The sequence below is a fragment of the Amblyraja radiata genome, chromosome 4 (assembly GCF_010909765.2).
Source record: "Amblyraja radiata isolate CabotCenter1 chromosome 4, sAmbRad1.1.pri, whole genome shotgun sequence".
In the NCBI taxonomy this organism is placed as follows: domain Eukaryota; kingdom Metazoa; phylum Chordata; class Chondrichthyes; order Rajiformes; family Rajidae; genus Amblyraja; species Amblyraja radiata.
In genome coordinates, this window is record NC_045959.1 from 104,536,093 (window position 1) to 104,552,712 (window position 16,620).

A 16,620-nucleotide genomic window follows, 5' to 3' on the forward strand; every position below is an offset into this window, starting at 1 on the left:
CTCTGGAAACACAATATTGCCCCGTAAATTGGGATGGAAATGTAACATTTTATTTAAAATTATTGAACTTTTGCAGGATGTATTATTTTGAGGTGATAGACGGGTAAAGAGATAGATTATAGATGGTGAAGAGTGTTTTACTGTGAAATTCCTACTTGATAGTCATAGAGTGATACAATGTGGGAACAGGCCCTTTGGCACAACGTGCCCACACTGGCCATGTCCCAGCTACACTAGTCCCACCTGCCTGCGCTTGGTCCATATCCCTCCAAACCTGTCCTATCCATGTACCTGTCTAACTGTTCCTTATACGTCAGGATAGTCCCAGCCTCAACTGCCTCCTCTGGCAGCTTGTTCCATACACCCACCACCCTTTGTATAAAAAACCTACCCCTCAATTCCTATTAAATCTTTTCCCCTTCACCTTGAACCTATGTCTGAAAGAGTTAATACCCTTTATGGTCCTCGATTCCCCTACTCTGGGCAAGAGACTCTGTGCATCTAACATCTATTCCTCTCATGATTTTATACACCTCTATAAGATCACCCCTCATCCTCCTGCGCTCCAAGGAATAGAGACCCAGCCTACTCAACCTCTCCCTATAACTCGCACCCTCTGGTCCTGGCAACATCTTCATGAATCTTCACTGAACCCTTTCAAGCTTGGCAGTATCTTTCCTATAACATGGTGCCCAGAACTGAACACAAAATATTCTAAATGCGGTCTCACCAACGTCTTATACAACTGCAACATGACCTCCCAACTTGATGATAGATGAGATATTGTAGATATATAGATTAGTTTAATCATGATTCCATGGGCTGTATTTTGGCACTGGAGTATAATCTTCCTAGTGTTTTGCTAAAGCTTTTTGTCCAATTTTGTGTCATGGGACAACTGCTTGTTAAATTTCCATAAGGACTAATTGGCAGTTCTTCCAGTCTGGAGAATATGTGGCAGCTGGGGAATGAGAGCAGCAATATGCTTGTCATGGTGCAGCTCACAATAACTTAAAATGTTATTTAAAGTATTGTATAATACTGTGCCTTCAAACAGACCGTAGTTGATGTTAGTCTATAGCTCACGGTTTTTTACTTGACTTTGTTGCCCTAATAGCGAAGTCAAGCCTGACTTGCGGGAATCGATGTTAAATTATTTTTGTTGATGCAGGTGATTGTTTAAATTGAGGTTAAATGAAAGAAGTATTGTATCCCTCCTGAGTATAAGCATCTTACATTATTACATTGCTTTATAAAGCAATAGCATAATGGATAACAAGAACATTAAACAGTGCAGCACAGGAACAGGCCCTTTGGCCCACAATGTCTGTGCCGCACATGATGCCAAGACAAACTAATCTCATCTGCCTTCACATGTGCTTACTTAAAAGCCTCTGAAGCACCACTGTTGTATCTGCCTCCACCACCACCCCTGGCAGCATGTTCCAGGCAGCCACCACTGAATGTGTATAAATAAAACTTGCTCTGCACATCTTTAAACTTTGCTCTTTCTCCTTGAAAGTCTTTGAGTGTATCAGATGGTTTTAACATTTCATGTATTCTCTATTTGGGCTTTGAGTCATTGGCACTCTACATCTTTTGTTGCTGCCAGAAATATTCAGAGCAGGCAACTGAGAGAGACATGGATTGTTTTGGATCAATTATGTTGATTAAACATTAATTGTTTCATTACCATTGCTGCCTGGCTAGCTGAGTACCTCCAAGATCTTAGCTCTTGCATTTCTAGCACTCGAAAGAATTTGCATTTGTAGCCATTGCTGGGTTTTAAATATTTATAAAAGAAATTTCTAAAGTTTAAATGTTCTTAATTTTTTTTAACCCTTTCCTAACAATAAAAAGCCGCCATTTGGTTATTAATTGGGACTTTCTATTGGCGTGTTGATAGTGAAGGTTATTATGGGGGTAAATGGGTGCAATTATGTGGAAATTGGAAGTATAATCTGGATCTGCATATGCCGATAGTAACACCTTTCGCACACCTTTGTTTTTGGCAGGTAATTTAATGCTACTAATGCACATTAGAGTCACCTGTAATGTAAGCACATTTCTATCCTATTCAAATTTTAAATTTCTGTAATAGCTGTGAGCCACATATTGATAATGTGGATGTGTCAGTGTTTCTAGATTGTGCCCAATGGGGTACTACTGAGAAAGAAATTGCAGAAGCCCTGCTTGCAACTTTTATTTCTGGTAGTGTTCACAAAAACTACTTTATCTCATTTAGAGATGGAATTTCATGACAAAATACTTATTGCTAACTAAAACAAAGGATGCAGTAGCTAGGTTATGGAAAGATTACAAACTTCATATTCTTCACAGTTTGGCCAAAGAGAAAGGTTTCTCTCAATTTACCATGCAGCCCATTTATGGTTTAAAATAATTCTGTCAAAATGGTTTTTAAATTACCTTGAAAAGCTACATTACCAGAATAGTATCTGGTTTCCTTACCCCTGGAATCATTCAAGTTGATCTCTTCTGTATCTTTCTAAGGGTTTCACATCATTCCGATAGTATGATGTCAAGAACTGAAGACAATACTGCTGTTGTCTGAATAAGTATCTAAAAGGCTTATTATGACTTTCTTGCCCATAAACTCCAACAGTTTCTTTATAAATCTCAGGATCACAATTGTTTTTTAAATCACTTTTTAATTGGGCATACATTTGCATAAATAATTATAGAGATAAATGTAATCATTTTGGTCTGGGAGTTATTTTTCATTGATAGCTGTTCAAAACTGGAATAGCTTCTGAGGATATCAAGGATAAATGTGCTACCAGTTAATTTGCATTATGTCGCAAGAGCCAAGGTGGTTGAAGGCCACTGATTATATGTAAAGCATTATGCAACATTTTAAAGGGAGAGATTCATTAGGCATCCGGAGTAATATGAGCTCAGTGTGGTTTTGTTGGTTGAAATTAATCCTTGCCTTGACAACAGCCCAAGAGAATTTAAAAGAAAAACTAACAACAAGGATGAATAGAATGTTGGCCTTTATTTCTGGGCTGTGAGATCGCAAAAACGAGTAAGTGTTGTCTCAATTGTATGTGCTGTTGGTTTAACTTTGATAATGTGATCACTGTATTCAATTTGAGCATATAACTGTTGTGAGGTCTTAATGGAGTGTGAGGGCAGGTTGCACAAACTCAGTATTTTTGTGAGATTAGAAAGTTGAGTGATTATTAATCAAAATGCTATTGAATTGAGGGGAGTAGATCGAGAGAAGACGCTTCACCAAATCAAATGGATGTATTGTTTAAAATGGACCAAAGGTACTCTTTCTCCTGTTGAAAATAGTTGTGATCTGGAACTTTGTTTTCCAGCAACAATTTTTAGAAGTTTAGAACAAACTCAAATAGGTGTAATTCAATAAGGGCCATTCCCCCTAATTGAAAGATGGGATGTGATTAAAGGGTGGAACGGTGGCGCAGCTGTAGAGTTGCTGCCTTACAGCGCCAGAGACCCGGGTTCGATCCCGACTACGGGTGCTGTCTGTACGGAGTTTGTACGTTCTCCCCGTGACCGCGTGGGTTTTATCTGTATCTTCGGTTTCCTTCCACACTTTTCCTAGAATAAGTGGTTCATAATAGCCATTTTGTTAGAATATAGAGACATTCTTCGCAGTGCTACAAAGGAAATTATTTTATATTAGGGGGGGGGACAGTGACGCAGCAGCTGCCTTGCGCGCCAGAGACCTGGGTTTGATCCTGACCTTGAAGCTGTCTGCTGAGTTTGCACATTCTCCCTGTGGCCATTTCGGTTTCCTCCGGGTGACAATAGACAATAGGTGCAGGAGTAGGCCATATGGACCTTCAAACCAGCACCGCCATTCAATGTGATCATGGCTGATCATCCACAATTAGTACCCCTTTCCCGCCTGCTCCCCATATCCCCTGACTCTGTTATATTCAATAGCCCTATCAAGCTCTCTTGAAAATTTCCTGAGAACTGGCCTCCACTGCCCTCTGAGGCAGAGAATTCCACAGACTCACAACTCTCTGTGTGGAAAAAGTGTTTCCTCATCTCCGTTCTAAATGGCTTACCCCTTATTCTTAAACTGTGGCCCCTGGTTCTGGACTCCCCCAACATCGGGAACATGTTTCCTGCCTCTAGCGTGTCCAAACTCTTAATAATCTTATGTTTCAATAAGATCCCTTCGCATCCTAAATTCCAGTGTATACAAGCCCAGTCGCTCCATTCTCTCAGCATATTGGCAGTCCCGCCAGCCCGGGAATTAACCTTGTGAACCTACGCTGCACTCCCTCAATAGCAAGAATGTCCTTCCTCAAATTAGGAGACCAAAACTGCACACAATACTCCAGGTGTGGTCTCATTAGGGCCCTGTACAACTGCAGAAGGACCTCTTTGCTCCTATACTCAACTCCTCTTGTTATGAAGGCCAACATGCCATTTGCTTTCTTCACTGCCTGCTGTACCTGCATGCTTACTTTCATTGACTGATGAACAAGGACCCACAGATCCCGTTGTACTTCCACATTTCCCAACTTGACACCATTTAGATAATAATCTGCCTTCCTGTTTTTGCCACCAAAGTGGATAACCTCACATTTATCCACATTAAACTGCATCTGCCCACTCACCCAACCTGTCCAGGTCACACTGCATTCTCATAGCATCCTCCTCACAGTTCACACTGCCACCCAGCTTTGTGTCATCTGCAAATTTGCTAATGTTATTTTGAATCCCTTCATCTAAGTCATTGATGTATATTGTAAATAGCTGCGGTCCCAGCACCGAGCCTTGTGGTACCCCACTTGTCACTGCCTGCCATTCTGAAAGGGACCCGTTAATCCCTACTCTTTATTCCTGTCTGCCAACCAATTTTCTATCCATGTCAGCACTCTACCCCCAATAACATGTGCCCTAATTTTGCCCACTAATATCCTATGTAGGACCTTATCAAATGCTTTCTGAAAGTCCAGGTACACTGCATCCACTGGCTCTCCCTTGTCCATTTTCCTAGTTACATCCTCAAAAAATTCCAGAAGATTAGTCATGCATGATTTACCCTTCGTAAATCCATGCTGACTTTTACCGATCCTGTTACTGCTATACAAATGTGTCGCTAGTTCATCTTTTTATAATTGACCAGCAGCTTCCCCACCACCGATGTCAGGCCTACTGGTCTATAATTCCCTGTTTTCTCTCTCCCGCCTTTCTTAAAAAATGGGATAACATTAGCTATCCTCCAATCCACAGGAACTGATCCTGAATCTATAGAATATTGGAAAATTATCACCAATGCTTCCACAATTGCTAGAGCCACTTCCTTAAGTACCCTGGGATGCAGACCTTCAGGCCCTGGGGATTTATCAGCCTTCAGCCCCATCAGTCTACCCAACACCATTTCCTGCCTAATGTGGATTTCCTTCAGTTTCTCTGTCACCCCAGATCCTCTGGCCACTAGTACATCAGGAAGATTGTTTGTGTCCTCCTTAGTGAACAGATCCAAAGTACCTGCTCTAGCTCCCTCCCACATCCTAAAGATGTGTGGGTTTGTCGATCAATTGGTCTACAGAGTATGGAAAATAAGTATAAAGGAAGCTAATAAAGATCACCTGAAAGGAGAATCACAGGAAATTGGCAATATTTGCACGGTTTAAAAAAAACAAAATAACAATGGAGATTTATTGTAGGTTTAACATCCTAGGGAATTCGGACTCGCTGATGCCAGTAATTAGATGCACCGCAGGCGATCAACAACTTTGATTTAAATAGCAGGTAGAGAAAATAAAGGTAGAAAAAACATCCCTCTTTGATAGTCCGTTGAGAAAGAGGATGACTTGTTTCCTGTTCTGTGGTGACAGATGTGGCCAACTTACAGACACTCCCAATGCTACTGTTCGTACTGGGCATTTGAATCTCTTAATGCATCGTGAAGTATCAACCTCCATTTTGAATGATCATAGCCAAGAATTCTTACATGTTGATGGGAATGTTACACATTTCATGGTACTTTGAGAACACCCTTGAATATTTTTTATTTGTTAAGCTGGTAATCACTTTCCATTATGCAAATCTTTGGGATTATGACATCAAGCATGGCCAGACCCTCAGGCCATCTGAGTGTAATTAGAACCTCAGTTGACCTGGAAAATGATTTTGACATTGGTGAGCTTTTTTTTGCTAGTAGATTTAGAGGTTGTAGGTGCTTAGAAGATGACTTGATGGCCTTTATCTTGCTATTGGAAATCTGGGAACTTTTAGCATATTGGTGATGGTAAAGGACCCCAAAGTTTCCTTCACTGTCCAAAACGGAGAATAACGCTTGCATCTTGAAATGTGGAAAGGTGAGAAGACAACTTTTGTCAACTGGCCTGTAAAATAAATGCCAGAATAATTGTTCCTTGGATATTCAAAGAAATAAAAGGTCAGCAGAGTGCACAGTCCTGGGTTTGATCCTAACCTCGGGCGCTGTCTGTATGCGTTTGCATGATCTTCCTGTGGCTGCTTGAGTTTTCTCCGGGTGCTTAGGTTTCCTCCCACATCCCAAATGAGAAAGTGGAATAATATGGAACAAGTTTGAACAGGATGATCGATGGGTGACATGGACTCAGTGGGCCGAAGGCCTGTTTCCATTCAGCATCTCTAAACTAAATCCTTGCAACAAAAGTAAAATGTTGTGACTGAAAGCCATAAATGATAATGTGTAGGGAGTGGATGAGAAAGTGGGATAACGTAGGACTTGTGTGAACGGGTGATCAATGGTCGGTGTGGACATGACTCATCAATAATAATACAGATTTTTTTCTGACTGCAGTCCAGCAGGCTGATTATAAAAGATGTTGCTGTATTTCGTTCCTGCAGCATCAAATTGGTGTGGTGGGGCGGGGGGGGGGGGGGGGGGGGGGGGGGGGATAGCTTTGAAATAAAGCCATTGCACCCAATAATGCAGTGCCACATAGAATCATAAATTGACTTTTTCAAAGGTCAGATTTGAAGCAAACAATTTCCAAAAATTGGAGTATTAGCAGTACTTGAATCATAGATCCCTTATTAATGACGCAGCATTGTTCCATGCACTGCTCCCTATTGCTGCATAAAAAATAATTGTGTTTTTATTTGGATTCTGAAACCTGAGTGCAAGTTTACAAATGAAAATCTTGCAGGAAAACACAAAGTAAACCTACAGGGAGCAGGATTTACAAAACAGCTTGATGGTGACAGGTGTCAAATACCCTGGGACTAATTTAACCTAAATGTAGCAGAATATTCGCTTGAGTTGTGCTTTGAAAAGGGTGTCTGCGTATACCTTTACCACCAGATAAATATTTGAATTTCAAAATAGCAGTTATTGTTGAAATATATGTAGTGTTTAAGACCCATGCTTTTTAGGAATTTGCTATACTCTGTATTGACCTTGTAGGAAACAAATCCTAGATTTACATGGTCTTCAGTTGGTGAATGGCTATTTGAGCCGCAGGTTAGTATCATGTGTCAAGATTGTGATTCCACTATTTATGATCTGAACCTTTCCTTGATGGGTGTGTCTGGAATTGCATCTGAAGCTTGTTTTCATTTTCCTTATGTGTAACACAATGTACTGGAGGAACTCAGTGGGCAGGCAGCATCCATGGAGGGAATGATTTTGATGCAATCAGTCCGAAGAAGGGACCCGATTCGAGTAATTGCCTGTCCATTCCCTCCCCAGATGCTGCGTGACCAACTGAGTTTACTTTAGAGATACAGTGCGGAAACAGGCCCTTCGAACCACTGAATCAGCGCCCACCAGCGACCACGCCACACACTAACACTATCCTACACACAAGGGACAATATACTTTTTTTTTTTTTAACCAAAGCCAATTAACCTACAAACCTGTACGTCTTTGGAGTGTGGAAGGAAACTGGAGCACCCAGGAGAAAACTCACGCGGTCACAGGTAGAACATACAAACTTCATACAGACAGCACCCGTAGTCAGGATCAAACTCGGGTCTCTGGCCTTGTAAGGCAGCAGCTCTACGGCTATGCTACTGTGGTGTACAAGTTCCTCCAGGACTGTTTTGCTCAAAATTCGAGCATCTGCAGTTCCTTGTCTCCAGGTTGAAAGGTCAACCCGATTTTCCAAGGCATGTTAAAATACAGGCCTTTCACATTCTTATCACAACATGTTAACTGCCAGCATACCCCATCTTTACACAAGACTCTCACCATTGAGTAGAGGGCTATAAAATGTTGACATAGTTCTGACTGTTGTAAAACAATCCACTAAGGTCCTAACCTGAATCGTCACCTATCCATGTCCTCCAGACATGCCGTCTGACCTGAGTGACTCCAGGACTTTGTGTCCTCGTGTGTAAACCACTACCTGCATTTCCGTACAATCAACTGGGGATGTGAGATTCTACAATATTATGAATATTATAGAATACTCATTTAGTGCCAGCTCTTTGAGACAAATCAGCTGAATCCTTGCTGTGAGATTGCAGGGTGATTCATTCCCTCAGTTCAGTTTGCTTTGGCACCTTTACAGCTTGTAATTGACAGCTCATTTCTGTCAAGGGACATTGAGCAATCTTTTATGGTTCTGATAATGTGAGATGTTATGGACTATAGACAATAGGTGCAGGAGTAGGCCATTCGGCGATTCGAGCCAGCACCGTCATTCAATGTGATCATGGCTGATCATCCCCAATCAGTACCCCATTCCTGCCTTCTCCCCGTATCCCCTGACTCCGCTATTTTAAGTCCTATTTACCTCTCTTGAAAGCATCCAGAGAAACTGCCTCTACCGCCCTCTGAGGCAGAGAATTCCACAGACTCACCACTCTCTGTGAGGAAAAAGTGTTTCCTCGTCTCCATTCTAAATGGCTTACTCCTTATTCTTAAACTGTGGCCCCTGGTTCTGGACTCCCCCAACATCGGGAACATGTTTCCTGGCTCTAGCGTGTCCAAACCCTTAACAATCTTATATGTTTCAATGATATGCCCTCTCATCCTTCTAAACTCCAGAGTGTACAAGCCCAGCTGCTCCATTCTCTCAGCATATGACAGTCCCGCCATCCCGGGAATTAACCTTGTAAACCTACGCTGCACTCCCTCAATAGCAAGAATACTGCACGGAAACGGACCCGTAGACCACCAAATCGGCACTAACCATCAACCTCCAATTTACACAATGCCCCAGTCAACGTCAATATTGCCGAAGTCGAGGTGTGTGAGAACTTCAAATTCCTAGGAGAAAATATCACCAACAACTTCTCCTGGTCCAACTACATTGACACCACAGCCAAGAAAGCACATTAATGCCTCTACTTCCTTCCTCAGATGAGGAAAATTTGGCATATCTCCAATAACTCTCAAAAGTTTCTACTTCAGTACTCCAGAGAGCATCCTATCAGGATGCATCGCAACTACTGTGCCCAAGATCACTAGAAATTGTAGTTGCGGATGCACCCCAGTCCATCACACAAGCCAGTCTCCCTTTCCCCCACCCCCACCTCTAGTCATAGGGTGCACTTCACACTGCCTAGGGAATGCAGCCAACATAATCCAGGCTCACATGCCACAATCATTCCCTCTTTTCTCTTCTCCTGTCAGGCAGAAGATACAAAAGCTTGAAAGCACATAGTTTGTCCCCATTGATTAAGTAATGGACCTCGTATCAGCAAAAGGTGTAGTCTTGATCCCTCAACCTACCTCATTGCAGCTCTTGCATTTATTTTTTTTCTGCACTTTCTCTGTTGTTCTAACAGTAGCGCTGTAAACTGTCTGCACTCTAATTGTTTCTCTCATTGCACTACCTGCACTTGTGTACGGCTCGATTGTCCTGTATGATAAGATTTGACTGGATAGAATGTAAACGCAGGTTTCACTATTTTGCTACACATGGCAATAATATACCAATACACTAATCTTACATCAATCTCATTTTATTAATTCCACATTCCTGTCAATTCTCCCCAGATTCTACCATTCTTCTACACAACGAGACAATTTCCAATGGCCAATTAACCCATCGACTTAATTTGCATCTCTTCCAACCTCATCAACGTAATTCAGTGCTCCTAATGTGGCCTCTAAATCTGTGCAAAGGTGACTTGCGCTCATCTTCCAGCACCACCTATTCCCCTTGGATACCCTACGATCCGATGGCATGAATATCTGGCACCATTCTTTCCATTTCACTGCCAGCATTAGTCACTAACCACCTTTGCCAATCTAACCACCCAAGGGTCCCTCACCAGTATACACTTGTCACTCAGCAGGCTTTGCCCACCCCTACCTCTCTTTCCTAGCTTTCTACCCCCAACTCCTTCAGTCTGTAGAAGAGTGCTGACTCAATGTTGTGTCCCTTTCCCTCCACAGATGCAGTGACTAGTGGGGTACCGCAAGGCTCGGTGCTGGGTCCGTAGCTATTTACAATATACATCAATGTTTTGGATGAAGGGATTCAAAGTAACATTAGCAAATTTGCAGATGACACAAAGCTGGGTGGCAGTGTGAACTGTGAGGAGGATGCTATGAGAATGCAGGGTGACTTGGACACGTTGGGGGAGTGGGCAGATGCATGGCAGATGAAGTTTACTGTGGATAAATGTGAGATTATCCACTTTGGTAGCAAAAACAGGAAGGCAGATTACTATGTAAATGGCGTCAAGTTGGGAAAAGGAAGTACAACGGGATCTGGGTGTCCTTGTACATCAGTCTATGAAAGTAAGCATGCAGGTACAGCAGGCAGTGAAGAAAGTAAATGGCATGTTGGCCTTTATAACAAGAGGAATCGAATATAGGAGCAAAGAGGTCCTTCTGCAGTTATACAGAGCCCTAGTGAGACCACACCTGGAGTATTGTGTGCAGTTTTGGTCTCCTAATTTGAGGATGGACGTTCTTGCTATTGAGGGAGTGCAGAGTAGGTTTACAAGGTTAATTCCCGAGATGGCGGGACTGTCATATGCTGAGAGAATGGAGCAGCTGGGCTTGTACACATTGAATGGCGGTGCTGTCTCGAAGGGCCAAATGGCCTACTCCTGCACGTATTGTCTATTGTCAGATGCCGCCTGACCTGCTGAGTTCCTCCAGTGCTTTGTTTTTTTTTTAAATCTATCAACATGCATGTGTGTGGGATGTGGAAAAAATCCAAAGCACTACATTGGAAGGAAATCTATGTAGTTACAAGACGAATGTGTAAACTCCTTGCAGACAGGATAGGATGTCAGAAGCAAACCCAGATTTTTGGGACTGTGAGGCGGCAGATATACTAGCTGTGGCACTGTGCTTCATATTTTAATTATTTAAACACTATATTAAAATTTAGCTCTTGAAGTACTAGAAATTAATGAAGGACATTAAGAAAAAAGATTAAAAGTAAAAATCAAATAACTTTCAGATGAAAGGGCAATGCTACATTTGACAGCCCTCCTTGATGAAAAGCTCAAGATGTTTATATTCTGCTCCTGCACTCTGTTGAATCCAGCAGGGAGTGGGAGGCTAAGTGCATTAGCATCTGGCTCTCACTTCTTCCTAACTTCTGGATAGCAATGAGTAGGGAATGAGCTGCCCTGCGTTGCTGCAATCAAATGATTCTCTGGAGAGTTATGTAGCCCAGCATTGAATAACTTTGTAGAATATTCAAGATGCCAGAATAGGTCCAAAATGAAATATTACTGGAAATATCTTGCACCTGTGGAGGAAAAACTGTTAACATGTTTGCTCGATAATCATGTGTCACTCTTGCTTGAAAGTTCATGTGCTGTGACAAGGTTAATTCCCGGGATGGCGGAACTGTCATATGCTGAGAGAATGGAGCAGCTGGGCTTGTACACTCTGGAGTTTAGAAGGATGAGAGGAGATCTCATTGAAACATATAAGATTGTTAAGGGCTTGGACATGCTAGAGGCAGGAAACATGTTCCTGATGTTGGGGGAGTCTAGAACCAGCGTTAAACCACAGTTTAAGAATAAGGAGTAAGCCATTTAGAACGGAGACGAGGAAACACTTTTTCTCACAGAGAGTGGTGAGTCTGTGGAATTCTCTGCCTCAGAGGGCGGTGGAGGCAGGTTCTCTGGATGCTTTCAAGAGAGAGCTAGATAGGGCTCTTAAAATTAGCGGAGTCAGGGGATATGGGGAGAAGGCCGGAACGGGGTACTGATTGGAGATGATCAGCCATGATCACATTGAATGGCGGTGCTGGCTCGAAGGGCCAAATGGCCTACTCCTGCATCTATTGTCTGTCTTGGATTGTAAACTCTCGATATAAACTCTTTGATTTCCTCAAATTGAAATTGCTCGATTTGATTACCCATTTTCTTACCATATCTAGATATTTTATAGTCCCTGTTGTTAGGTGAAGAACAATTCATGTACACTTTTTCTAAACTAGTGTGCTACATTCAGTACACACAATGTAGACTCAGCTGTGTTGAAAAGAGTCCAAACCAGATTCATAACTTCTTTGCAGAAAACCTCAATTCAGTCCACAAAGGTGACTGAGCTTCCAATTCCATGTCTGTAATTCTCAATCCTAGCCTTTTGATTTCTATTTTTGGGCTTCTTCACTTTCAACAGTACCACCCATTCAATCTTGACCCATTACTCAACAATTCCAGATAAACATCCTTTCCTGTTTGCATCAGGATGAGGTAACTCTGATGAAAGATCATCAATTTGTTATAGGTAGATTTTTATCTCCACAGATGTTACTTGACATGCTGCCTCCATTTTTTTTTTTTACTTCAAATTTCCAGCTTTAGTCTGCATTTCTCATTTTGGCTTTTCTTCTATTAGTCTGCCCTCATTCATTTCCCTCTGTTTACACCTACAACAAGATCAGCTGCAAAGCCTTCCCCCACCCTCTCTTAAATGGCATCAAAAGCCTTAGTTATTTTGGTCTCCTGCCTATCACAAACATATCCTACCATCTTTCTGCCTTCCCAAATTTAAAAAAAAAACATTTTGTTTTTGTACGCTCCTTGTTCTGTTAAAAGATTATTGAATGGTGGTGCTGGCCCGAAGGGCCAAATGGCCTATTCCTGCGCCTATTGCCTATTGACTTTGTCTTTCACAGATACTTCCTGGCGTGCTAAAAATCTTCAGCAATTTTTTTTGTGGTTTATTTCAGATTCCCATCACCTGTTTTTTTTACTTTGGAGAACTTATTGGTTGCAGTTTATTTGATCGAGGTAATGAATTAAAAAGCCATAACAATAGGAAAGAAGCTTAGCCAATGGAAATTGTGCAGGAACATTTGCAGTGGTGAAATTTGGTTTGAGAGTACTGTGTGTGTCAAAATCTCTTCAGAAAAATACACTTTGAAATTTGTTTATTACATGCATATGAGCTACTTTGTCAACTTTGCTCATTTCAATACTGCTTGCCAGTTTTGATTGTTTTGATTAAAAATTAACTCCTATAGTAGCTGCTACTTGCATCGATGTTTATAGAGACGTGGTTAAATCAAGATTATGATTTTAATTGTATTGAAACAGAAAATGCAGGAAATGCTTGGCAGGTCAATGGTCACCTATTTTGGGACGGGAGAGGGTGGTAAAAAGATCAAGATATATGTTCAATTTCAAAATGTAAAGTGCAATATTAATATTGATGGGAATTTATCTGCAAGAATGGAGAGTTGCACTTTTTTGAAAAAAATAGATTGTATTCTTATTGAATACATTTACATTCAGTATTTTATTGATCTACTAGATGAAAGAAATAATGTAAGCACTCATGTAGAAGTGGGAAATCTTCATGCAGAAGTTGGAAATTAATCTATTAAAATTCCAAAACTGTCTTTGAAGTTATAATTTAGTAATTGGTCTAGATTAATGAAAAAGGCTCGTCACTATTTTCTAGGCCTGGTGGAATGCTGAATAGAAAAGTCATTCAAGCCAGGAGAGTGTTTGTGGGAATCTTATAATCTTGAAAGGAATTATAAAGGATATGCTTTTGAGATTGTCTTGTGTCCCAATAAAAAATACTTCCAATAAGAATATTATAATAGGAATTTCAAATTTGTAAATAAATTTGAAGGTATTTTGTATGGGATCTGAGGATTTTGAGAAACTGGGTGGTGGATTACATATACAAGGTGCCAGTTAACTTGTCTTTATATGTTGAACAAGATTTTAGCAAAGCTATTGAATTGCCAAGATTGTTTGATTAGGATAGAATCTCTTTGTGCCTTCTGGACGAAAATAATTGAGCTGTCAGCTAATATGGGGCTGGCATTGCTTGGTTACTTTAAAAAAAACATTCATTAGACTTCATTCATTGTACTATTTGTAATATTGATGACTATACTTTTGAGGAGGGTAGATGAAATATAGGATAATTTTCTTTGGTTATTATTAGCTAACAGATGTTCTTAGTCCTGGTTAGTTGAATTGCGAATTGGTTAAGGAAATTTAAACCTTCAATGAAAAATAACAATAATTAAGTTTGTTTTTTGATGTTTCTAAAGGGTATCCTACCTATGGGTTCACAAAGTGGTGAATGTTACTAAAGAAACCATAGTAATTCCTGTGTTTTTTTAAAAGATAACTTGACCAAGTGGGACCCATTGGGTCCCGTCCCCCAACGCGGGGAGGGGGGGGGGTGGCATCACACGGGAGGGCTGGTCCCCGAATGCAATATTCTACCACTCACCTATAGCTCCGAACTGCGCACGTGCGACTGACGGGTTCCCGTTGTGACATAGAAGATGGAGGCATTACTGTGCAGGATAAGTGCAGACCCGTTGGGTCTGCTTCCCCAAATTCCACCGCTCACCCATTTCCCCAACGCAAACCATTCCACCAACGCAATATTGCACCACTCACACATAGCCCCCTACTGGGCAGGCGCGGATAATTTCTCCTCGTCCCCCAAAACTCCCTCCTCTGCCTCTTCACCCTCCCTCTTCAATCCCTAGAGAGGGAGGGGTGGCAGAGTGGGAGAAGTAGTCGAGTGCCATGTTGGATTTCTAAATTCGAAGATTGAATTAGTACCATGCTTGGATCTGGAAGAATACGAAACACATCAACACCAGTGTTGTATTTGGTTCTGTTGATTGCCTTCTCCCAACTTGGATTGAGGATTTTCCATGAATGTGACTCTGGTCCGTCAAAATTTAATGTCCAGAAGAAGTACGTAAATACTTTTAGTGGAAATGGGTCGAAACACTCAGCTACCCCCTTTCTAGGCTACCCTAGAAGTCGCCTACCATTGTTCATTATTGGCAATTTACTGGCTGGGGACATCAACCTCAACCCTGGCCCAAAAGGTCAGCACTGTGGACGTAAACCAAAGTACCCGTATGGTTTGTGCTCATTTGCTGTTAAAGATTCTGGCATTCAGTGCTCGATGTGCACAAGTTGGTTTCACCTGAACTGTTCCAATGTGTCAAACGACACTTTTGGTTTTCACTCCAAAAATCCAAATGCCATCTGGTTATGCCCATTGTGCGATGTCATCAACCTTGCTAGCTCATTGTTTGACTCGTCAAGGGACCTTACAAGTATGCCCAACTTGAGCAATTCATTTGAAAGTCTCACATCTCTGAGTGATGACCCTGATTGTAACGTATGGAATCATGAGAATTTAAGATCATCCAGCCCAATTTGTGCTGGCCACTTACCAAAAATAACACTTAAAAAAACTGCTGCTGGGTGGCCTTGTGGAACGACATCCAAAGTAACACCAACATCCAAAGCAGAAAAAAACCCTCTGCTGAAATGTGCGATGACAAAGGATGGCTGGACCGTTGTTGGGAAAGATGGTAAATGTAATACCCCTGATGATGACAATCCTCCATCCTCCCCCTACACCAATTATCACACCCGTCAACATGTTAATGGACAAAGAAATGCTTGTAATGGTGATGCTCAAAAGGAAGTTCAAGGTACCAACAAAGATATTGATCGCAAAGATGTCAGCAATGAACATGGGATCAAAATCGCTGTTATTAATTGCCGCAGTATAAGAGGAAAATGTGCTGTGATCAATTCATTTATTGAAACTGAAAACCCTGATATCCTTATCGGGTCTGAATCTTGGCTGGACCCATCAATCAAATCTGCTGAGATTTTCCCTCCTCGCCTCCAAATTTTTAGAAAGGACAGAAACACGCATGGAGGCGGTGTCTTCATCGGAGTTAACAATACCATTCCTGGTTTTGAAAGAACAGACTTAGACAGCGACTCTGAGCAAATCTGGTGTCAAGCTACACTCGAGGGTCAGTCGTTACAGATCTGAAGCTTTTACCGACCACCTGACATGAAAACAGAGCCTCTTCTAGATCTTGGATCAAACATCTCCAAAATCAACGCCTCGTCACGCTCTCCACTTATCATCCTGGGGGGCGATTTCAATGTCCCGGGTGTAGATTGGTCTGACGGCATACAAAGCGAACCAAAAGGGGCTCTCCAGGAAGCCCTAGCTGACCTTACTCAGGAAAATCACCTGTCTCAAAAAGTCACTTTCCCTACCAGGCATGATGAGACAAGTGGCACCGAAAATACTTTAGATTTATTGTTCACTTCACACCCAGATTTAATTTCGGAAGTTTCATCGTGTGCTGGAATTAGCGATCATTATATTATCCAAGCAAAACTGCACTTAAAGTTCCTTCAAAACCACCGCATAAAATTTCCCTCTGG

At 41.6% G+C, this 16,620-nt stretch overlaps 1 protein-coding gene across 2 annotated transcripts in view; it reads left to right on the forward strand.

The window, feature by feature from the left end:
- tmem64 (transmembrane protein 64) overlaps window positions 1-16,620 on the forward strand; it is a 65,483-nt gene that overhangs the window by 1,842 nt on the left and 47,021 nt on the right. The gene's annotated exons all lie outside the window — the stretch shown is intronic.